Source organism: Colias croceus, chromosome 14 (genome assembly GCF_905220415.1).
Source record: "Colias croceus chromosome 14, ilColCroc2.1".
In the NCBI taxonomy this organism is placed as follows: Eukaryota; Metazoa; Arthropoda; class Insecta; order Lepidoptera; family Pieridae; genus Colias; species Colias croceus.
Window position 1 is genome coordinate 1,688,392 of NC_059550.1, and position 27,225 is coordinate 1,715,616.

The 27,225-nt window shown below is 31.8% G+C and overlaps 1 protein-coding gene across 1 annotated transcript in view; it reads left to right on the forward strand.

The window, feature by feature from the left end:
* Positions 1-27,225, forward strand: part of LOC123697323 (connectin-like) — an 80,252-nt gene that overhangs the window by 41,672 nt on the left and 11,355 nt on the right. The window contains exon 2 of the mRNA XM_045643794.1: positions 6,737-6,776. The gene's annotated coding sequence lies outside the window, so the exon portion shown is untranslated. The remainder of the gene's footprint in view (positions 1-6,736; positions 6,777-27,225) is intronic.

Genomic DNA, 27,225 nt, shown 5'->3' on the forward strand with positions numbered 1-27,225 from the left:
TAATTGTTATACGTAAATCTTAAATAACAGAATGTCTTTTCTTTTTAATAAAAACCTGTAACGCTACTTGTACACAATGCCTTTGAAAACGACAAAAAGATCTTGTTAAATAAACCTCACAAAACATCATAATAGCTCACAATGTTCGCAGATTTACCATTAAGTGGCAACCCTAACCCTACCGCATTCAACACCTCACGCCATATTATATCTGCCGAGCATCCAAAATGTCCCTAAATGACAAGACAGGATGATAAATAACGTTATATTGTTCTCGCACGAATGATTTCAGAGTAAAATCCAGGGATTAGCGTATCACAACGGGATTTAGCTGTTACCGTCCAGGACTTAAAGATCATATTTCTGTAATGTTTTGCCATTTCGCGCGTATTTTTTTATCTATTCACGTTAGTGTTCGATGGTGAATTACATGGGTTTCACGGATGATTAAATTTATTGTGGCTTTGTTTTTTATTTCTGTTTATTCAGTTATTAAGTTTTTCAGCTACAGTCAGTTATAATCTTTTCTTTTTTGGACGAATTCACAATGGGCAGTGTTGGGCGAGAAAAGGCAATCACAATAGTGTAGATGGCCTATATGTCTATGATCGGCCGTCATTGTAGATTATTCATAATTGCCGCACATCGGCGATCATTTGTTAGGCCAACACTGCCCATTGTGAAGTTTACTTTCTCTAATATCCATTAAATAATACTAAATGGCCAAAGAATATCAATTAGTTGTTAAAATATTGTGACAAACCATCCAATATCTACTTTCTAAAAATATTTCGGTAGAAAATATCTCAGATGATATTGAGAGGTCCTATTAATAAAGGAAGAAGAAAAACAGCTGTCTAACAATAGACGGGCCAGACTTTTCACTTAATCTTTGAGACAAGGAGGCATTTAGCTAAACGGCAAACCATCAATCTGGACACAGCCAAGTTACTACTACCTGAAGATTTTTCGTATATAATATCATACAAGTGCTTCTACTAATAGATAGGTCTTATAAGTATTTGGTATATGGTATTTGTAACGTGTGAATAAATAAATAAAAAAATAATTATTTCTCCGAATACGCATTAGGGGCAATGCGTTTAGTTCAGGTCAAAGGCCAGCTATCTACCAGATCAATTTTATTTATATGACAATCTTACTGATGAATCATATTGATTTTTTTCAAGGATATGGACACGGAAAACTTATTCTGGTTAAAAAACTGTTTTGAGTTTTAAAAGCAGTTTTATCCAAGAACATTTCTATATTTTGCCTCTGATTTTTTAAGTCATGTCAATCACTAAGCCAGTCCATGATATCCCTAACATATAATTTTATGTACCTACATGAATAAAGGGATCCAAAAATAATTTCTTGGACACTTGCTTACTGTGAAGACATTCCTTTAAATTCCACATATCAAACGCGATATCCAAATCTATAGTCCATCATCTTAATGTATAAACTAAGTTCAAAATACTTCATTTTTCATCTTTAAAACAGTCACATTCTACAAAACTTAACCCATAATTCATCCAGAAACAAATCCTAAAAATAGCACCCCGTGTTACAGTTATTCAGTGGTCGCGTTAGCAACAGGGTTAAGTTGGACGCCATGTGACAGGGCTATGAATTGCCACTTTTTGTTGGAGTTTCGTTGCATGCTACTGATTTGCATGCGAAACTTTGGCAAGAAGTACAGTTTGGCTTTTCTTTTTGGTGTCGCGCTTTGAAGTTTGCTTTTCGTTTGAAATTTTGGGGTTGGTGTTGATATTATGGATAAAAATGATAGCTAATCAGTTTAATTTTATCTTTCAGTATAAAAATTGTTTTTGATATAGTTGATAAACGTAATATATATTACAATGTATTACAGAAATTATATTGTTTCTCGAGAATCATTTTACCATAATTACAATTTAACACTATATCTGCGTAGCAGCTTTGTATGGTAAATTATCATATTAAATGTAGGTAGTTACAATCTAATTATTATAAGATACCTACTAGTACTTACTAATAACTGTATTATTTAAACGCTCATATTAATAACAAAAAGCATTTTTATAACAATTTAATACTAAACTAGATTAAATATTATGCTCAAAGACATCCTTTTGTAATACTTTTTCACATTCTTCTAATTCACAAATACTTTCACATTTGATATTAGTTTTATAATAACTACCTGGACAGATATAGTCATATAGACATCACATAGTTCATAGGGTCTAATGCTAAAATAGGCCTTCCACTTGGCTGAAATAAAATCCACTCAATGGTTGAATAATTAGCTAACCCATTTCACAAGATGACAGGGCTGTGCATCACAAGTTTTCAAATGTTTAAACTGAACTTTAAAATATACCTATGGTCATACAGAAATCTATTACAAAGGTTCATAGGATCTCCTGCTAATGCTAAAATTAGCCTTCCACTTGGCTGGAATAAATTCCACTCAATGGTTGAATTAGCTAACCCATTTCACAACAAGACGACAGGGCTATGCATCAAAAGTTTTCAAGTTTTCTATTTGATTTGCATGTGGAACTTTAACTGTAGTTTTATGCAGTTCATTTTGTTTGTTTGTTCTTCAAACTCTGTTTATTGAAAATGTTTGACGTTTGTTGTGAGTTATTGTGTGTAGTTTATGAATAAGAATTTCTTATGAATTTTGTGTGAGAAATGATTCTTTAGTTATTACTTTTTTGTTATGTTTGTGTTAAAAGTAATTCAGGTAATGATTTGAACCCTCTGGCGCTTAAAAGACAATGGGTGAAATATTACTATAAAATTTGAAACTAATAAATATTTAAGAGCATAATATCATCTAGCTCAAAATTATTGTACTATTAAACAGAGACCATTTAATACGGGAAAAAATATTTTCTTATCCAGTGAAAAATTACAAATACCGGTGCTTTCCTCGATACACTTATTTTCAACAACATCTTCAAACTGAGAGATACTTCATATTTATGAGCGTTTAGTATCGACGATTCCTTTGCAGTTTGCACAGATGCTAACCGTTCTTACTTTAACTTGTATTATTTTTGCTTTAATCCCTTGAGCTATAAATGATACCAAAGGAACGATATTTAGTCTTGAATATCGTATTATCACAGTATTACAATATCATTGTAATACTATATTATTTACGGTATTATTTTGAACATTTCTTAACCCGCCCTTGCTCCGTTTGCTCTCAAAGCAAAGTACTGCGGTTAGTTTGAGATTTCCTAGCTCTTTGTGCCCATTGTTTGATGTGAAGAGGCCCTTTACTGTACGTAGTTCTACTTCACAATTTTTATATTATACCCTCTTTTCTTGGATAGTAAAATGCGAATATGTTATAGTTAACATACTCAAGAACCTTGTTATTGAAGGACTTGTGATAGAAAGACTTTTGATATTGTAGACAAATTAACACACTTTCAATTCGATTTCAATAAACGTTTACGACGTTTTCAAGATGATACCTACATATTATTAGGAATTATTAAATAAGTTTTTATATGTAGATAAAAAAAACTTTAAAAAATATGATAAGAAGATATTTTATATTTCCATTAACATAATCCTTATGTTTCTTTTTTAAAACTGCAAACCATGTATAATTTAAAGATTAGCTGTTATAGAGCTAAGCTTCAGAAAAAGGAGAAAAAAGATAAATGTCTAAAAGCTTACAGCAAAACATTTTATCATACAAAACTATACATCATAGTTATAAAAGAAAAGGTAAGCAATAAGGAAAAACAAAGCAAACAAGATTACAATTTGTAGACTCTAATGGTAACAATAACACCATAGTGTTAGAGAGTATTTAGAAAGTAAACAGAGATGGGTATACTAACCAAACACGATTCTCTGTGGGGGAGAAAGGGACGGAAATAATACCCTAAGTAATATTGTAAGGATATGAGTCGGGAAGTGGGGAGATATTACCCGAAACGGGGAAACTTCTGTTTATGGAATGGATGAAAATATTATCATTGGAGGTTCCGTAGATAAAGGTGACAAATATTGAATTTACGTATGTATTTTATGCATGGTTCTTTGATGATATGCGGAATTTATTTTATGTAGACTTGTAAGATTGTTGTTCTAAATTATACTCGCTTATTTCTTATGATACGATATCATAAGAAATTGTTGTTTTTAGAGTTGAAAATTTAACATTAAAATACTTTAGCCTTGCTTAGCAATTCAAATATTAAGATAATTAACTTTATGAAAGTAGGTAGGTAGGGACCTAAATGTTTTCATTAAATGAATAAGAAAGCTAGGTAATTGAATTGATCGTTATAGGTAACTGTGTAGTTCGTATTATGGCTGAGATTTACTGCGTATAAAAAACACTACTGTTAAAAATCTTCGACTTATATTCTATAGGTACTCATATTAGCGCTTGAAGAGTTTAATGCAGAAACTACGGGTCCAATTTGATAAATTTTCAGTGTTAGATAGTCCATTTATCGAGGATGGCTATAATATATCATCACGCTAAAAACAACAGGAGCTGAGCAATGCGGGTAAAACCGCGAAGCACAGCTAGTAAATTATAATTTCGTGAACCAACGATAACATTTTTACAATATTTCACGAAATAATGAGGCTCACAAAACGTGACTAAAGCTAAGAAAATGCAACGACCAACGGTTCCCATAAATCAATCTTAACAATGACAGAAAACCTTAGCAGGGAACCCCAAAATTAGACAATAACGGCCAAGTTACGCTGGACGTATTAAACTTTACTTTTGGCAAAAGAAATAAAGACGATACAATTTTATACACACCGAGGGGTCGTTAATTAATTATCTTTGTGTATCTTTTGTTGCCAACAATAATTGTGTCGCCGAAACTTTTTAATCGACGTTATTTTTGCGGTAACGAAAATTCTTTCACAAGTTTTATTACTTCATGGCTACTGGTTTTGGGATGAATTTTTGTTGAACGATTTTGTTTTTAATATTTACTTTTTACGAGTTGCGGTATTTACTTTTATAAAGCTGTGCTCCGCGGTTTTAGATGCAGTGCTCCACACTCGTCGGTCTTAGCGAGATGATATTACCTATATAGCCTATCCTCGATGAATGGTCTATCTAACATCGAAAGGATTTTTCAAATCGGATCAGTAGTTCCCGAGATAAGCCGGTTCAAACAAACAAACAAACTCTTCAGCTTTATGATGTTAGGAATTAGTACACCTTAGTCAAAATATGTGGCTTGGCCGTTCGTTACTACAAGAACTATTGTATAACACAAAAGTAATGAACAGTGAATTAATTATTCACCTTACGCCGATGTGAATGTAGCGAAATGGCCAAACCACATATTTTGACTAAGGTGTAGAGTTTGTGAAGTTAGGCCTTGTAGAGTTAGGGCGTGTAGTGTTAGAAGCTTGGCTCTACATGAGATCTGATAACTTTTTGACAGTGCGAGTCATATGGGCTCGTCTTGGCAACATTTTACATGAAAATGTTTTTGGTGGGATAATATTTTACTGTAATATCGTACAACTTTTATCTATCTCGCGATATTGTAAACTTTCTAAATATTGTGATTCGAAATATTAGCTTCCAATTTAACGCATTAGATATTTTACGGAATTGTAATTCTAACTAGGTTTTTACAAAATAAAGTTTAAATGCATAAGAAAAACAATATTTAATAATTTTGAGAGTATTTTCAGACTATTGTTAGACGTACATAACGTAGCGGTTTATCAGAATATGATAATAGGTAATATTATGTGTCGTCTTGCCTTTCTTCTTAGTTAAAATTAATTGGGACCTAAAATAATGATCTATAGTAGGTTCTTATAAAGGATGAATTTAATTACTGAGAAACAAAGTAATAATCGGAGTAGGTACCTAATAATATTTTCCTAATCATTCTTAAGTTCCAGAGATATTATTTATACTGAACTCAATAAATTTTAATAACTAATAGATGGATAACCTACATAGACGGACTAGACATTTTAATATAACAATAGGTATATAAAAATAAAATCGTCATAATATATCTTCAAAAATAAAAACGACATCTCGCCTCTCGGCATTATCATACGGAAGGTGAAAATTTTTATGAATGAATGAATTCACCCTTTACAACTTGAACTGATCACGGTTGAATCAAATATTCATAAGATTTATTCGACATCTCCTATTTCCGTTATACATCTAAAACATAGAAAAACATATATTTTTTCTTCCGTGAACATTATTTATTTAAATTGACGTAAAATATGGGCTAATCGAAGAAATAGCGGGGGGTGTACCTTAGGGGAGCTATGGTTTACGCATTTTTGTTTTTCATAACAGTTAGGGTAAATAAATAAATTGTAATGATGTTTGATCTGCCCTAAATAAGATAAATAATCACGCATCTTGATAAATAACTTTTTCATTATATTTTCATGTATTTTTAAATCTAAACTAAAATGTTACCATTTATTAACTTTTACAATTAATTTGTAACTATAAAGACGTGAAACCTTCTACTAGGTATATGAGTAAAAAATGATTATTTAATATCGTATCTTTGGGCTTTTAATGCAAAGTAGATAATACTATAAAAGGAATATAGAGAACGTATTTTATGAATGCGTAGTTATAAATATGTAAAATATCTTATGGATTTGGCACAGAATATATAAAATATTGAATATATACCATTCTTTTGTTATAATGTATACAAAGATTAATGAAAATATGTTTTATTTACAGATTTGAATGGGCAGCATTCTGGATTTATTCGATAAAGAAGGTTAGTATTGAATCGAAGTACTATAATAATCCTTACTAATATTATAAATGCGAAAGTAACTCTGTCTGTCTGTCTGTCTGTTACTCAATCACGCCTTAACTACTGAACCAATTTGCATGAAATTTGGCAAAGAGACATTTTGATACCCGAGAAAGGACATAGGATAGGTTTTATCCCGGAAATCCCACGGGAACGGGATCTATGCGGGTTTCTCTTTGACTGCGCGGGCGATGCCGCGGGTAAAAGCTAGTATTATATAATTGTAAAAGTACTAGGTATAGTAATATCATATTTTAATATAATAATACTGTAATATTAAAATTCAGATTGAAGACACAAAAGGTTGATCACCTATTGTCCCTAAAGAACATTGATCAGTGAAACAGATGTATGCACAATGTATCTGACCCATACTTCACTAGGGGAGACTTCACTTTTTTATCTTAATGATACCCATGTTTTTGATCATTAAAACAATCTGATATTCTTGTGTACATTCCGTGTTAACACATACCTAGTTCACACTCAAAGATCACACGAACAACGTTCTAACGTTATATTCTAGAAGATGAAAAACGATGCTGTCCGAGCTGGATTATTGTTTATCCCCCCATATACAATTGTACGGACAAATCGTCAGCAGTGGATCATAAAGAAGCGCAAAAACTCGGTTTTGCAGTATCGCTCTTGGCTCGAATCCAACTTCAATTCAGCCGCGATAGCAGAAACCAATTTTTATATTAGAAATCCTCTGTTGCCCTAATAGCTATAATCCATTTATTGGACACGGTCCTTAAATATCAAGTCGTTATGTAAGTTTTATTGTGGAATTTTTCTGGATGTTTTTGGGAGGTTATTTGTTACTGACTACTTGAACGGATTTATGAATGTGTTGTGGACCTTGATTACTTTTTTTGTAGTTTGAAACAGTTACCTAATGAAAATGCCATTTATACGTTACTAACTTACCGCCCGCGGCTTCGCCCGCTTTAACTTAAACCTAATAAATTATATACTAAAACCTTCCTCTTGAATCACTCTAAGTATCTATTAAAAAAAACGCATCAAAATCCGTTGCATAGTTTGAAAGATTTAAGCATACAAAGGGACATAGGGACAGAAAAAGTGACTTTGTTTTATACTATGTAGTGATAATAATATGTGTAGGTATTATGTATCAAGCGTGTAAATAAAAAAGTGTCCAAATGCATCAATATTCCATAGAGTGAAGTAAATTGGCAGCACATGTTGTATGTAGATTGTCTTATAAAGATCATTCAATTCAATACGTATGATTGGCGGAAAATCTTTTGGGAGTTGTACAATAAATCTATCCTATATCTAATATAAAATTCTCGTGTCACTGTTTTCGTTGCCATACTCCTCCGAAACGGCTGGACCGATTCTCATGAAATTTTCTGTGCAGCATATCGGGTAAGTCTGAGAATCGGCCAACATCTATTTTTCATATGTACGTACCATGGGCGAAGTCGGGGCAGACCGCTAGTAGAAAATTATAAAACGCTGTAATATAACACGGATATTTAAATTATTTTAAAACGAAACAACAAAGATAATGGTGCGTGAATATTAAAAGCTATTTTTATTTAAAGATGTACATTGTACGTTTCACTTCTTGTTTAATCAATTTATACAGTTCTCAGTAGTGCAATTTTTAGCTTTGTTTTTATAAGTTATCTTTATTATTTTTAATTCCTATGCAATTTCTGCAATAAAAGGAAGATGAGTATAATGATAGTAATTAAAAAATACTTCCTACATTAGTGTTCTTCTTTGTATAAATGGTAGGTATATTGTGTTGTTGCGCATTTACATTTATGGGAATTAAATCAATTAAAAAGATACAGAAGTGAAATATATCTGTGTTATCTTCTTAAGATAAGTCCAAAAATAATATTAAAGTTAAAAAAATTATGATGCTCTTGAAAAGCACTACTTATTACAGACTCATTTTAAGAATAAATTATTCGTTTGTCACTTATACTATCCGTGTAACCATACTGATTTGGCCGCATGAATATTAAATAAATTCTCTAACTAATCAATATTTAGTCTGTGTTCTTTTAAGGTAGAAGACGATGTACTTTCCTACGAATATAAATATTTAAAATTATTGTAACTCAACCGAAACTGTTTTTACTGATTTGAATCGAAACTGTCACAAATCGGTAACATATTTTCATATCATCAATGTAATATCCATACCTACTTAATGTTATAAATGCGAAAGTAACTCTGTCTGTCTGTTACTCAATCACGCCTTAACTACTGAACCAATTTGCATGAAATTTGATATAGAGATATATTTTGATACCCGAGAAAGGACATAGGCTACTTTTTACCCCGGGGCATAGGATAGGTTTTATTCCGGAAATCCCACGGGAACGGGAACTATGCGGGTTTTTCTTTGACTGCGCGGGTGAAACCGCGGGCGGAAAGCTAGTATTCCATAAAAGCAATCGTACTTAACACTAATTATATTTAATAGCGTTTAATGAATTTCCCGCAAGAGGCAGTTAAATCCTCTCGAAGCGAGGAGGTAATTGCAAAATTAAAAGTCCAAACTTGAAGAGATAATACTTCGCAACACAATAATTAAACAACTCTTCAAGTTTAAGCTGTTTAGGGATTTTGTGAAATTTAAACTGTTTAATATTTTATTTTTTAAGCAGGAAAAGTGAGAAATACGTGATTGATTTATTTTAATATTGTTTTCATTTGCAGGGTCTCGTTTATCTTTATAAAATCTGATCACAACGGACTCAGCCGTTTAAGCGTGAAGCTACAGCTGCATTCGTAGCAACATTAACAAACGTTTATCAGATTTTATTCATTTAAAAATTCATGGCCTAACTTTCTGTAGTGTAAGTCCTTCCCTATTATCGGCTCTTAGACGCACACGACCTCTCACTCCGACCGCCTGCAGCCAACTGAGCTGTGTGAGCGGTGTCACCGTTGCATGTGCGCAAGAGATGACATAATACTTCCCTCTCTTTCACTCACATACACTACATCCCTCCTTTATTTTAGAAATTTTTAATTCTTTCCAATTATTTTATTAAATAAAATAAAATATGCTCTATTCGGGTATGCTAGTCTATATATACCTAAACACCAATATCAGTTAGTACACACAACTCAGGGACGCGTCCGCTCCATACCAGCGATAGAGTAGAATGTGTCACCTGGCCTATAGTAATATAATTCTATCTATAAGCAACATCTCTCCTTTTCTTCTTTTTTTTTTCTTTTTTTTTCCAATACGTAATGTGTATTCAAAATTATAATAATTTTTACAATAAATGTATTCAAATCAATATTAATTAATAATTTTTTCAAACTCAAACCTTCATTCATCAACCAGACCTCGTCCAGAAACGTTTTCAAATCGTCAGTATAAGGAAAAATATGGATTTACCACTGGTTCGGAAAGCCGTCTCGACAGAGAAGAGCCGGCAAGAATATATAGGCATAGTTGCTCCTTCAAAATCATAGAAATGTAACATCTTACATAGGTATTTATAATAACAATAATGGCAATTTATTTAAGTATACGACAATCTACCATGAATAAGTTGTATACTTATATTTAAGTTTATTTAGTCATTATTTATTTATTAACCAATGGAACGAAATCGTTTTCAGTAACTTAATGTATATGTAAGGCATAATGTTTAAACTATGTTCCTTCTGTAACTTAACTATACTTTTGACTGAATCCTGTACTGTACCTGTACTGTACTTAACCTGTTTTATTTTTTCCTTACATGACTATTGCACTACCTTGTTGATGTGGAACTAACATAGGTTATCTTCTCTCTTTTTCCTCACTATTTATCATGACCTGCACTCCAGGTCATTTAGAAGAGGTGAATGCTGCTTCTTCTGACGCATAATTTAATTCACTTTACCTGCACCGGCATCTGCACCATTTAAGTAACCACTGTTTTCCCACATATTAAAATTATTATTAAACAATAGCTGTAAAAGACCTTATAAATCTTATAATTGGATTAGTAACAATCTAAGTAAAACTTCGGTACAATTATTACCAAGTAAAATGCCTATAGACTAGGTATATACTTAAATATTATTTAATATCTATATTCTGTATGTGTACTTCGTTACTAAAACAATATATGTTCCAATTTTAATTCAATATACCTAATAAAATCGGAATGTAAATGTATATCTGTACCCTAAATAATATAATAAATATTATACGGCAAAATTTTAACCAAACATTAATTGGTTCATTATTTATTCTTTTTTAAGCAACAACAAGTTATCATATATGATCCTTAGGCACAGGGAAGATTTGTTTATTTATTCGTTTGTCCGTCTCTCTTTAGTATCGCAATAAAGCGATTTATGATATATTTTTGGTGATAGTTTAGAGGCTAGAAAGTGGCAGCTTTTTTTTTTTATAGCGCATTAAAAATATTTAATTCATACAGAAACATGCATTTATGGTTCGCATTTGAATTCCTAATTGTATAAATTCCGATAGGTCACGCAATATGAAAATGTCACATGTATTACAATGTTAAGTTCGATAATTATCAATAATTTAAATACCAACTTTTGGGTATAAACCACTCTGACAGAATTACAGGCTTTGTGGAGCTTGCTCTGCAGGTTGCAACAGTACAATAGCATACTATATTGTGCCATTGACTTCTATTGAACCGCTTTTAGCTTCTCCTGTATGTTCGTATGACTGTATGCAACCGATTCTTTTCGATTCGCTAATGACCTACCCAAACCGTACAGATTTAACTTCAGTGACAATATTACAACAATGTATTGACAATACAATAATTAATATTTAGTAAAGCGTGATTAATTATTACTTTTTTTTTTATACCTTCTATTTGTAACCTCAACACACACGCGGTGTTGTTCATTGTATGGTTATTACATTAATAACACATATTTAAAATTTAATTATGTAACGAACCTAAAACGAATCACAATGTATCATTTTGTTGATGAAATTTTTTATTATTTTTTTTTTTAATTTATTTGTTACTTATGAAAACATTTGTATGTATTTGTATTACTGACAACGTAATAGCCACTTGAAAAAAAAGAAAAAGAAGATAACTTTATGACAATAATAATGGCTAAACCATGGGCTAAACATTAATCACACATTAATGGTCTGAAAATGTTTTTTTTTTTTTTTAACTGTACAATGTTAACTGTAACAATCAATAATACAATTTTTTTTTTTTACCTATATTTATATAAGTATTTGCAATATTCAATTTTGCATTTCAAAATCAATACCACTACCACCTCAATATTGTAGAGATTAATACTTGGAATATATTATATTCTGACTAAGGCACGAATGGTGAACTTTTCGCGATAATACATTTTTTTTTTTGACAAGAAATCTTTAAGGTATTTCTTAATTGATAATATCTTTTTATTTTCAATCTAGTACGATATCTCTCATATATAATATGAGCTCTTAAAAGATGTAAGACGTAAGTACTTTATGAATATGAAATCAGACCAGTCTTACAAACCACCATTAAAACTTGGATTTTATATGAATTGCTACGTTGTAAATCTTATAAAATTCTTAATAACTTTTTAAACTTGTAGTTAAGATTATTAGTGTAGGTATTGACTTTTATAATATTAAATATTTATTAATCTATTCATGTTGATGTTTCTGTTGCTGATTTTCTCATCTTTAATAAAATTGGTGTTTTAAATTATAAAAACAGTCGTTATTAATATAGTAATAACTAGATGCACTTGCATATATACCAATATTTGCGGTATGATGTGGTTATGATCCATTTTTTATTTTACATTAAATGTTCGTCTTGAAATTGACCTTTATTATCTATCTAAATATTTAAGTGTACATTTGGCAGGTTGTTTGACACTATACACTATCTATCAAAGTAATTATTATCTACAATTAACGATTCATATTTTATGCCAAATGTCTATTGTCCAACTATTGTCTTTCACGGTATATTATTGTATAAATTACGTAAAAGTTGTTTTCAACGTTCCAACATGTAATAATTAACAGTGTGTTATAACCCCAAACCGGGGTGCTACATTTCCGCTGAGGGAGTAGTGTTACATTACTGCTACGTTCCGTTTAGAAAGCTTCTACATACCTGCAACGTTCCCGCGCAGGGAATTGTCGCGTCCTTGCCACGTTCCGATAAGGAACCTCATACGCTGCTACATACCGCTTAAGACCCATCTTCAGTAGTACTACGACATTGCTACGATTGCGCTGAAGGATTACTGCGACGTTCCCGCTGAGGAAATCCTTCTACGTCTTGCTTGCTTCGGCTCCTTAATTCCTGTTGAAGGACTTCAGCGACCAACCCTAAAGACACCCTACCGCCTGGCCTTCGCAATGAGACGCGCACTCCATGTTAGGTCCACCTATATCAGTAAGAGGAAGAGCCCTACCGGAGGGTTTGGTCCTAGACACACCACGACCCTTATTGTTACTGATATTTGTATTTATTTTATTAATTAACTAAATTAATTGACTGTATGGTAGTAGTTCTTATTTTTTTTTTTTTATTATTATTATTATTTTTTTTTTTCCACCTCAGCTACAACACCACATAGTTTAAACAATAAAAATGAATAGCCAAATACCTATTATGTTGCCAAGTGTAAAACTCAAAACTCGGCGCGCGGCGTATCGGCTTGACCAATTCGGATAATATTCATATTCCAATAAAGAGCATAACAACGTCTACCAGGTGGCTAGTTTGAAATAATGAATATTGAGACTACTCTGTATGTCTCTCTTTCCATTTATTTTTGTTTTCGAATGTTCATTGTTTTATTACCTTACCCTGTTTATGATTATTATACTATCACTTAGGTAACCTGTCTAACTTTATAGTTGTCGGTTAAATGTGCAATACCTATCGCATATATTTTAGGCATTGTTATCATTATGATTATTTGTGAACAAAATCTGCTATGAAATTACGAAAATATTAAGTCACTTTTAGATACGAATAATAAAAACTACTGTAAATATTTTAGCATTTACTATTTATAATCTTAAAATTGTATTATTCCATTTTTTATTTGGATAACAATACTAACCATAAGTATTTTCGAAGATACAATAAATCTTAAAAGAAACACTATGAAATGATGACTAACTATCACATCTTTTTTTAAAATCGCGTATTTAAGGGGAAGCTCCCTAAATTTTATGTGTTTTTGCATTAATATTCTGAAACAGGCACACATACAATCAAAATGAAACTGTAGTATATGATATTGGGTCTTTTTCTTTCGATGTACAAGACAGTTACGTAATTGTAACATTTTCACTCGATTCATTTTTTTTTTATTCAAAAATTATGCCTTTTTTTTAAGGATTATTACATTTTTTAAAGATTTACTTGGACTTTACGTCTAAAATAAATGTTAACAGTAAGAAAATAGAGTTTACTATCGAATCCCAAGATATTATTTTTCTAGATTAATTATTACCTTACTTAGTTATAAACGAAATAAGAATTGAGACTTACTTTTCGAGCTCGAACGCGATCAAAGAGCGCACGCGATATTCAACTTTATTACGGCTGTATTACCATCTAGTACAGTAACCGGTCTCTCAGTGCCAGAAATGAGAAAGGGAGCCTCCTCTTAAAATTCATAATATGGGCATCACCCAAAATATAAACATTTTAAACGAGCATCACCCGTATCACATCACTACAGGTACTACTGTATTGTAATTATATTACGACTGCCAGGCATCATCTGGTATAACATTACAAAGTACACACGGGCGTCACTCGTTTTTTTTTGTACTACCAGGCATCATCTGATATAACATTACAAAATACACACGGGCGTCACCCGATTTTTCTTGACCACCAGGCATTATCTGGTAATTTACTAATTAGCCTGTCTAGGAAACTTACGTTCCTTGCGTGATAGCCATTAATTACTTCTTTTATCCAATAATGAATAATCTTAAATAATACTCGTGCAATTTCACATCGAGTAATTAAATAAGATATAAGTGGGTATTTGGTATAATTCTATTTTGTAATCAGACCAGTCTATTCTGAGCTGATCGGGAATCGAACCTTCTTAGCTCATTTAATCATGTTTAACCAATCATCTAAGCATGTTCTTACATATCAGTATTAATAAATTTATATGTAAACAAATGTCCCAAAATAATAATCTACAGCATCGACTAAACAAAATATCACATTTAGTCTCGCATAACGCAGTTACAGTCCTATGCATGACTACGTGAGTAGTACATACTGGACGACGCTAGCTGTATACCTGTACACTGTACAGTGTATTTATCATACAGGCACCATACGCTCGAGCAATAAAGCCAGCCCGCGTATTCCTTTCTATCAGTGTAGTTATGTTTACGAAAAACAATTTACAACACCTACTTTATCCTTCTGGCTACAATTGTTTAAGAGGTTTTGCTAAATCTTTATGTAAACGAAACCTTCGTTTTCTACGGCGCGGAGGCCTCTCGAAAGGCACGCACATGTTATTTTGTACTTTGTGCGGGTAATTATTTTATGTAAGCGGCACAAAATATCATAATGAAAATAAGTATGTGTGTATATTATTATTAACTTTAATATTCGCTTCGATGTAACTCGACTGTGGATATAATTAGTTCAATAGTTATCACAGCACACCTATTTCCTCCTTTTTTTTTTGTTTTGTAATTTTTAGTATCAAAGAAAATTACTTACAATTATTCCCGATTTACCTCGTCGCCAAAAATGTAGTGTAAGTCCTTCCCTATTATCGGCTCTTAGACGCACACGACCTCTCACTCCGACCGCCTGCAGCCAACTGAGCTGTGTGAGCGGTGTCACCGTTGCATGTGCGCAAGAGATGACATAATACTTCCCTCTCTTTCACTCACATACACTACACTTTCAAAGTATTATAGATAATAATTCAAAAGTAAATATTTTTATTTTTGTAATTTTCACTTATTTTTAAATTGAAGTAACGAATCATTGAGACTACCATTTTATATTACTTTTATCATTCTGTTAAACCACCTTATCATACATAATTTTCGCGTATTTTTACAATTTCTGAAGTTGCCATATCGAAAATAATTCGACAGCTTCATTTACAGATAAACAGGAATAAAGATAAACCGGTATTATTGTGTTTATATTCAGCCTGCGTATCGAATCGGTACCGACAACATAAATCGATATTTATGCGAAAACCGAAAAATAAATTTTTATCGTTTCATCCTTGTTAAAGGCGATATCGTGATATTCTGTTGTTATAACCGGTCTTATTATGATTATTGTATCTTTTCATTTTGGCGCCAAAATGTTCTTTTATTTTGCGGGTAGTCGGAATATTTACTTACGTTAATGTGACTGCGTGTATATTCACTTGAATAAAATACCGTTACAAATAAATGAGTACAATATACATAGGTACATAACTATTGATACTTTACAAAAAAACACAACCTTAAAGCTTTGCTCATCCTACTAAATAAATGCGAAAGTTTGTGAGGATGGATGGATGGATGTTTGTTATTCTTTCACGTAAAAACTGCTGAACCGATTACAATGAATTTTGGTATGTACGTAGCTGTAGACCCGGGCGGAAATCTAGTATTGCATAATCTCTTTTGATTAATTGTTGTAAATGAAAAATTTTCTAATTACCTACTTCATTTCATGTTTGCATATTACTCTAACATAATTGAAATGCCGACTATTTTAATCATACATTTAATTATTACTAAGAACCTGCAGGCCTTCGGTTCTTAATTTCTCATACTACGAACTGTAAATTAAAAATCTATAATATTAAGAACAAAACAGCAACTAAAAGAATATATCAGTTCCAAAAAATCTAAATATTCTATACCAAAGTACCTAAAAGATAAAAATTAACCGTATCATTTCGACTTGACATAAAAATAAAGTGGAGCGCTCCGAAACCTCTCTGGCATCTCGACAGCCTCCCAGTGCCAAGTTGGAGATCGCTTGCAGTAATCATAGTACGAAATCCATCAAACTAACATAGTTTTCTTTAACTGTATTACTTTGAACGACACACATCATAAATTGTAAGGCTTATTGTTATAAATGTCTTGGCTGTGAGTAATATTTCAGTATTTGTCTGCTAGTGTACTGTTTGTACTTTGTATTGAGATGAATACACCTGAGATGTGCTATGTGGAGCATCTTGGAACTTATATACCTACTATCTATGAGGGTTTAGGGCTTGGGCCATAATGCACCATGCTGGCCAAATGTAGATTGGCAGATGGCACTGGTCTTTTTTTAAACATGTTAGTTTTCTTGGTACTTACTGATATGAGTAGTCATGATGTTGTTCAATTTAAATCAAGTATACTTTTGGAAGCATTCCAAGCTGTTAAATTTTCTTAGAAGTTGGAAGTATCAACCACGGAGCCATCACCTTAGCAGAATATTGCCCAGTGCAGGTTTTACGCGCATGGAGCAATTGCGCACCTATTGGTCTAAGCATGATGATATAAGAAATAGCCCATATCCTTCCTTAAGTGGGCTATATAGCACGGAAATATTTTTTCAAATCGCAGACTTAGTTCCTGCACATTTAACCAAACAAAAGCTTCGGCTTTATAATTTTAGATAATGTATATATACCCAAACTAAGGTAAATTGTCCTATCTTTTTTCAAAAGAAAATTCTACCAAACTTAGTATTCATAATATAGAATACCTACAGATTGGATTGTTCTAGCGTATACTTATCTATGAGATGTACGAGGTCAGACTACTAAGTGCCTACTTTATGTAATAACTATCATTTACATGATTGTCATATTGACTATTGGAATCGAGAAAGGAAAGTAAACACATTTATTAGACTTACAAAAACACTCATTAATAGACAACTTACAAGAAATATTATGGGACGATGTAATTACTATATTGTTAATATTTATGACACTATATTTTATTTGTTATAGGAAACCTTAATAATTAAGGATTTATACAATTTATTATTAAAATAATGAACATCATTTTAATGTCCTTGATTCAATTAAAGCATGAAATATCATCTGTTGTTTTGAACATTATTCTAAACCTTGTTCAACAATATTATATCATCATCATCATCATCAGCCCATATACGTTCCCACTGCTGGGACACGGGCCTCCTATGAGGGTACAGGCCATAATCCACCACGCTGGCCAAGTGCGTGTTGGCGGATGACACATGTCGTCGAACTTTTTTTTAATATTATATATTTTGAGCATAATAATATCATGTTTTATAATGAACCAGTTAGTTACGCGTATCTAACATAAACTGGACCTACCAATAAATAACAACTTATATCACATTAATTAGAAAGGTTGATAACATTTATTGGTCTCTATAAAAATCGCGACCAAACAACATTTTTGATCCACATCAATATAGCATACTTTTCCATTAGAAAAGGCTTACCAAAAAAGCAATAAGGCTTAACCAATAAACGTAAAATAATAATTTAAATCACATCACATAACAAAAGTGTCCTTTATTACAAAAACTCTGACAAAATTCCGTTCGTGCCGTCTCAAATTGATCATACTGGGGCGCTTCGTCGGCGGTCCGTCGCGTCGATCCGTATTTATTGCCAGTAAATCATGCGGAACGAAAATTCAATCAGCTTTCCTTGACACCCAAGCCCTCGGGAGGATATTTTCTAGTCGTTTTAGTCACAGATGTTGAAATTATTTTTTTGCATCGAATAAAATAGTTTTATGAGCGCGGGCGGCTATAACTTTTTACGCGTAGCGGATGCATCGGTTAATAGCCAGCTAACATATTCCTTATACCTAAATAGGCAGAAATTTTATTCAGTCTTTTTGAATAGTTTATTCAGCAAATAGTTGACTGTAAATATCTAGCTTTTAATTTTATACTAAGTATGTGTTTAAGTAGAAACAACAAAGTACAAACAACAAAGAGTAGAGGTATTGCTCTTTTTTTAAATTAACAGCTATGATTGCAAATTATATAGGAATCCTTAAATTATTGGTTTATGAGATTTAAAAAGTGATACTAGGAAAAATCGACAGAACTCACGGTAGGTCTATTTTTGGCGAATTTTACGATGTTCTTTCCTGTAAAGAGGAACAAAATTGCCTCGTCAATTTTGGAAAGAATGCTTTGTGTGTGAGCTTATGGGCTCGTATTAAGTCATTGATATTGTACACTATCTTTTTAAAATTTGGGTATATATTTAGGTACCTACTAGGCTATTGATTCTTTTTTCCGAACTCAAAAAAGCTCTAGACTCCGTAAAGTAAACATAATATAATTGAATCTCATAGTATTCTAAAGTTTGGCTACTAAAACAAAAATTGAAAAAAAAATACAATTCACTTACCATACTTTGACCAGTTCAAAAATTAACATAAAGCGCGCCATTCACGGTAAAACAAAGGCTGATTACCATAAAATAAAACCTCCCATTCCGGTTAGGTTATGGTCCATGTTTGGCACGTGACGTGGCCACGGCTGCCAATCCCTTGTAGCCTGACCACATCGTGATTACCCTGATGGGATTGACGTATAAAATTACGTTTAGAGTTATTGTTTAGAGTGATTAGGGGTGGTTAGCTTTTATGGAGAGCGTATTTTCTATGTTAATATATGGATGTACATTTGAATATTTTTTATATGTTTGGAGTAGATAATATGATTTACGGTTATGCTTAAATGCATTCTCCACAAAAAAAAAAAAAAAAAAAAAAGGAACTGTAAGGAAGGTTTAGTTTTTGGTAAAGTTCGCAACGCAGTGTGATGGGTTTAGTGAGAGATTTTTAACATTCGTCAAATTCTATCGTTTTTAACGTATTTATAGTTTGTATTTTTTATTCCATAATAAAAAAAATTAAATTTTAAATGTTTTACGATAGGTAGGTACTGCGTCATTTTTAGTATGCTGATTTAAAATTAACATAACACAAGAACATAAATGTACAGAGTCAATGTACGTTAATAAATGCAATAAATTACAAAATATAGTATGTATCTACATAAACCAGTAAAATCGAATGATATAGCATAAAAGTAATTTTCCGAAAGTTTAAACTCGAACGCGGTCAATTAAGTTGAAAATTCAGCGATTCGTAAGTTCCCTCATAATATTGGTTTTACAAAGTTTGCGTTAATTAATACAGTTGTGTGCGAATGTGATACCACGGGATTTAATTCAGGTTTTATTTCGAAATCCAATGATAATATGTCTGGGCTTGTATTATATTCAATGGTATTTTTGTGAGGTCGTTGGCACGGAGTAAACCCTGTTATTCAATATTCATATTATCGTTATATGAGTAAATAAAATGTGTATCTACTTTTATATTACTTTAGATTGCACAGTGCAATTGATTATGTAAAAATACTTAACATATACCTACTTATTATATTGCACCTTTTAATTCTGCACCTTTTAATGAAAAAGGTTTATTTTTATATAAATATAAATAACTAGCGGTCCGCTCCGGCTTCGCCAGTGGTACATATTTACGTTTTCTCCATAAGAACCATCCTCGTACTTCAATCTATCTAATCTAATATATCCTACTAATATTATAAATGCGAAAGTTCTCTTTCACGTAAAAACTACTGAACCGATTACAATGAAATTTAGCACACATATAGAGCGTAACTTGGGTTAACACATAGGATAGGTTTTCCTTTGCAAACGCGGGCGAAGCCGCGGGCGGAAATCTAGTTTAATTATAAAAAAAGAATGAACGAAATCGGTTCAGCCGTTCTCGAGTTATGCTCTTACACATTCAGCGATTCATTATAGATGCTTAACAATCCGTGTTTGTAACGCACGACTTACATACACTCAAAAACTATTTTACTTGTTTGTGTGATGTGATAAATACATTTAGTCGATAAATTAATTTCGGCCGGTCGTTGAAATTAAAAGAAAAAATTACATGTTTCAAACTACATAATTTCACAAAAACCGAAAACACATAATATAATTTGATATTATAGATAATATTTATTATATACTTTAATACAAATTCCCACTGGGACAATCTATCCGATCAATCATTACTTTACCAATTCGCGTTCAGAAATATCTTAGTTTGTTTGTTCGTTGATTGATATTAAACTAATACTTTGTTGTAGTTTGTTTGCGATGTTAAGCAATATGTTTGTGTCAATTTAATAGATTTTTCGTACAATAATATTTAATTGTGAGATTTTTAATTTGTTATAATTTTTATGAAATGTGTTTCCGATTAATAAATTTTCATATTTTTTGATCTTAAGACCTTAAAACAAGCTTTGTTAAGACTAGAATCAAACAATAATAAATATCCTTCAGACGTGAAGAGAAATTATAATATCACAGCTAAAGAATTGATGTATTTTCGTTTGTAATATATTTAATTGTATACCTATTTTACTTTTTTATAAAAAATATCTTATGTGTTTAATATGTAGCAATTGTAGCCCGGAAGAAATTGCTATGTAGCGATAAGATCGCCGTTTGTTACAATATATCCTAGTTACGTCTCAATTTGTAATTTATCTAGGAAAATAAAGAATAAATAAATAAATATAAATATGAATTTAAAACCTCCACTGGGGAACTTAATAACGCTAGAGATTATAACCAAACGTTAAACATTTATTACATTAATTAACATAACATTTCCTATCCATTGAACATTAGCCTAAAACTCTAATCACAGCTAAATTACTTTACAACCCATTTCGTAACCAAACAACTACTCTTGGCTTAATTTTATAGTAGGTATGTTTAACTCTAAACAGTTTGGAACGCGCTGTGTTGCGGCTAATCTATCTTTATTTTAAATACTAAACGTGTATTCTAATTGACGCTTTAAATGCTAAAATAATAATACATTTCTTGGAACGTCTATAAAGTAATAAAAAATTGCATGTGAAGATTTAAATGGCTTTAAAAGTTTTAATGTTTTCTACAAAACTATGACAAAATTCCCTTTTGTTCTATAGCGTAAGGAAAATACTCTTTATCACCTAGAACATAAAAATTATAGTGTAATAATTCATTGCATGAAGCATTAAGACACATAAAACTGAAAGAATAGAATAAATTCGATTGCTCAGGCGGGTCACGAGTGGCTGAGTTGGTGAGGCATCCGCCCCGGAATGGCGCGAAGGATGCGGGTTCAAGTCCCGCCTCGTGATCGAATTTTTTCTATTCTTTATAAATTTATATTTATAAAGCCTTTGAATGCCATAAAAACCAAAAAAATATAAATTCATTGCATGAAACTACAACACAATACGATTAGTGTTGTTGCTTTTAATCTACTGATAACTGACTTACTAGTCTGATAAAGTCGTATATAATAAGAGATATTATTCAAATTAATACATAAATCAAGAAGGCATAAATCAACAAAATAAAGTACGGAATAACAACACGACTCATAAAACTATAGTCGAGTTCGTTAAGCTTAAAACGCCATCTTTTAACGCCAAAATCGGAGTTTCGGATGTAAATTTTTTCAATAAATCCTCTGTAACGTTTGAAATTAAAGGCGAAACCAACAAAAAGTTATCGTTTCCGATCCAATCGGATTGACGGGACCTTTTTCGAATTAAAGTCGTAATTACAGGCTCTCGGCTTACTTTAGATTTAAGGATTTTTCCTTCCATATGTTATTTGGAAAAGGTTGCCCGTGGTATAATTAAGTGGAGATATTTTTACACTTCAAAGGTGTTTACGTTTCTATTTTATCTATATAAGTATTTATTTAAAATTATATATGTATATTTATCAGCCATCTGGTTTCCATAACACAAGGGAAAGCTTAGTATGGGATCAGATGGTGCCGTGTGGGAAAATTGTCCCGAAATATTTATTTTTGGTTACGCATGGATGGTAATTTTTCTTTCGAATGATAACACAGATAATATAGAAAATTAATAAACGTTATAATTTAATTTACCCTTCAAAAGCAGTTAGAGCTATTTTCCTAATACAAAAAAGCTCAACTCGTACCTTCATTAATAAACATTATTTTTAAATTAATTTACGATGAATCCTGATTAAGGTAAATTGTTTTTATCTTCCTCCGTCTTTTTGACGCTTACGTGATTAAATTGAACAATCCCTTAGCCATTGAAATTATTTTATTAGGGGATTCAAAGGGAAATCTCACCCTTTAACTGAATTAGGATTCTGAATGAGCCGCTGGTGAAAGTCGCGGGGCATTTAATGAATTTCGTATAATCCTGCTATTTTAAAACGCCTCCAACTTTACTAATATCTCAATCAAAGCTGGTCTGTTTATTGGGGAGTATAATATTGCTTGAGACGTTTTCATTCATTTTGTGATAGAAATAATGTTTTTTTTTTTTTTACTTAATTTGAACTAAACGTTCAACCACCATTAGAAACAGAGACTAGAAATACATTACTAAGTTATAGTAAGGAAATTTGATATGATATTGCTATTTATAAAAAAAAATAAACCTAAATGATTTTCAGGCAAATTATAATATGTACCGAATAATCGAAATTACTCAAACGATAATATTTCATACAAGTTTATTTATATTTATTTTCAATAGAAATATACTCCTTCCAAAAGTTTCATTGACTTCTACTACGAAAAAGCAATATGTACCTTATAATACTATAGTATAAGGTATACATTTGCTTCACACGAATTGTATTTTATAAGCCTCATGGGAACTTTAAAGCTGCGCCATTCATAAGAATAAAACTCACGACTTTATGTGAAAACTGCAAGCTCTTGTTAGTTTGGAAAATCATATAAAACGTATAGTTTATGCTTTCATACGTAGTTTAAATCATTTATTTCTACAAATAAGTGAATTTTTTGCAAGAATTAAGTATCTTAATGAAATTCTCAAGTTTTTCGTTAGATTTCTTTATGAGCTTTGATATCGTGTCCTTAAAAGACCAGTTATATAAAATAAAATAAAATGTTCTATTATTAGGTATATAACATTTATTAACTCTTATATTTACTACTATTATTAATATGTAATAATATTACATAACTCGCATTTACTTATTCGAAACACAGATAATGTATTTTACTAGACAGTTTAAAAGTAAAAATAGAAAGAGAGGGGAATAATAATAATAATAAAATGTAAGAAACAAACGGCTTAAAACTGCGAATAGTGCGACCGTGCTTTCTCTCGCAAAGTGGGTCTTCCAGTGTTATGAAAAAACAATGATTTTCTGTAATGTAACGCATTTAACGTTTGTTCTTCTTTTTTGTATGTAGGTACATGTATCTATTGGTGCATAGATATTGTATGCACCTAAAAGTTAAAAGAAATGTTGTCTTCCTATCTAAATGCCAAAACTCCACTCACAAAGAAAGATTTATTCAAAAAGTCTTTCTAATGTAAACGGTACATACTATTAAGGATTACGTACTTAGTGTCGTAATTACATTGTATATTAAATTATCGCGAGCGGTAATCCGATTAATGAGAAAGGTGTAATCGAAAATATTTTACTTGTATTTACTTTAAAATTTAATCATGTTTCATGTGATTACAAATTCACATAACCACGGATAAAGAGCGTGACGGAGAGGCTTATACAGGGGCGGATTTAGGGTAATATAGTTTCCTTTCTTAATATTTATAATTCAATTCATAATCTGTGTCTTTTGTTCGTGTCGGTATTCCTGTCATAATACTTTGAACGACAGAGAAGGGAACATGGGTTTTGCGCTCGTACTATAAATGTATATCGTGTACTGTTAAATACACAAAAATTAATTTAACTGGTCTTAATTTAATCAAAAGATGTAAAATATATTTTTTTTCCTGTACCAGTTATTCCAATAGTATAACTATTGGATATTTTTACTGTGCGTATTGAATTTGCAACTTCTCAGCATTAAGTTTAATAACTCTTAATATTTTGATTTAACTGATCTTCTTAATTTAAATAAAGTAATAATATATTAAAGATTGTTACACATTTTACAGTTGTTTTTATTCACTGCACGTGTACGTATTGAATCCCAGATATAGAACGTCGATGTGCCCTTGCAATTAAAGAAAATCAGTCAGTATAATCTATTTGACCTGTATAGAGAAAGGGAGCGTGCTTTTATATTTAATTTGTGTAATTTGAGTCCCAGATTAACCCTTCTTAACCTGAACAAATATTCAGGACGCCGTCAAGATAGGATCCTAATGCGCATTTGAACAAATTAGTTGTCACGTTTTTTCGTAAAGGCAATGCCAAAGCGGGGAAATTAGCTCTGAAAAGGATATTAAAGAAACTTTTTTTTGTATATTTTCAGTTCTAATAACAGTGAAGATTTGGGTAGTCATTGAACAGATAACATAGTTTTCGAAACGATTTCTTTAATGGTTGTAGCTATTCAGATTAAGAAATAGTGTTTAGGCAATTAGTAGATATTTTTACTGTACGTCTAAGTTACGTTAAGTTTGCAACTTGTCATATAAAAATAACTCTTAATATTTTACTATTTTAAAGTTATTCAACACTCCTCTACTATTTATTATAATACAATATGTAACGTAGACAAACAACGGAAGCAAAGATTAATAAATCCGAAGCTCTCAGTCAACTTGCAACGAAACAAATTGCCCAACAAGATAATCCGTGACGTATAAGACACTGTCATCTTAATTTGTCTACATATCACGTCAAATTGATGGGCGCAATGAATCAGCGTCCACAACAAGTCGCGGCACGTGCGAGTCCGGCCCTGTACACAATCTCATTAAGCACATTGAATCGGGTCTGTCCTTAAGCCTCAAAGGGATTAGCGGATGTGTTAACGTTGTTTAATTATTTAGTCGCAGTTTTGTAAGGCCTTAATGATTTTAAGTGATAGTTATAGGCGATAGGTTAGTGTCAGGGTCGGAATGGTTTACACACTATGTGAGTTCTGGGGAGTTCTGTGGTGCTTTGTGCGCTTGAATGAATATGCCTAGCTACATTAATAATTGTATTTTTATACGTCTGCTAACTCATTAAAACATTTCTTATGAAAACTGTTTTGATTTTTTTTCGACGATTATCGAAACTGTAAAAAATTACACGGTCTACGTAAAAAAATAAACATGATACTTTTAAAAGCTTTCATTCTATAATATCACTCTCACTTCCCTGAAATTCAATTAAAACATAAATTTACAAAATACTTATAAATAAAACCATTTGCGTTCTGAATAAGATCGATCATATCAGGCACAATAAATGGATTCTCATTTCCCACGAAAAATGTATTGCACACGACTCCAATATTTTCCACCGAAATTTTCTTAGACACACATGAACAGGCAATAAATAACGGGAATGTCTATTTACAAGAAACATTACTATAAATCAGACAACCCATTTAAAGGACAACACGTTATAGGTCCCTTTCTAAATGCTCCTTAGAGGAAAGATAGGTTGAGACAAAAAGGGCAAATGTAACAGATGCCAGAATTGATGTGATTCTAATCCGGCACGTAGTACACTGCTGGTGTATTAGAGGGTAGAGAGCAGAACTTAAGCATAAGGAGCAATGTACTGCAGACGGATTAGATTGCCGATTTCGGTAGCAATAATCTTGAAAACCGTTTTGCGTTAAGCGGCAAATGATAAAGGGTCTCTCCCTTGATACGGGAGAGATTTATTACTTAAAATCTCTTGTGGAATGGATAAACTTTAGTTTTAAAAGTTTATTGAGTGAAAGTGTTTAACTGGTTAAAGTGTGGAGTTTTTCGAAACTAGCGCAAAGTAGGTAAGGCGAGTGATAATGGTCAAGTCTTTTCTGCAGTTCTTAGAAATTATTCTGTATTAGTTCATAACTTATAATAATTCTGCTAAGCAGTTAAAATCACTGATATTATTACTTTCAAGTTATTCAACCTATTCGTTGTTTCCAATAATGTTTTCTGAATCCATACTAATATTATACTAAATGAGAAAGTAACTCTGTCTGTCTGTCTGTTACTCAATCACGCCTAAACTACTGAACCAATTTTCATGAAATTTGCTATGGAGATATTTTGATACCCGAGAAAGGACATAGGCTACTTTTTATACCGGGAAAATGACGCAATCCCTCGGGAACGGGAACTATGCGGGTTTTTCTTTGACTGCGCGGGCGAAGCCGCGGGCGGAAACCTAGTATCTAATATTCGACAATACAATTTCGATAAGATCCAAAAAATAGTTGAAAATTGTATCACAAACGTAATAATAATATCTTGTTCTATTTTAGGTAGGTACGCAGGTAACTTATAAAAGGTACTTTATAAAATAAAGTATTTTTCTTTTGAAGTGAAACTTATTTAGGTGCGTTGAGAGTAAAATTTCAAGCTCGCGTCATAGCAATCCATCACGTCATGTAGTAAGG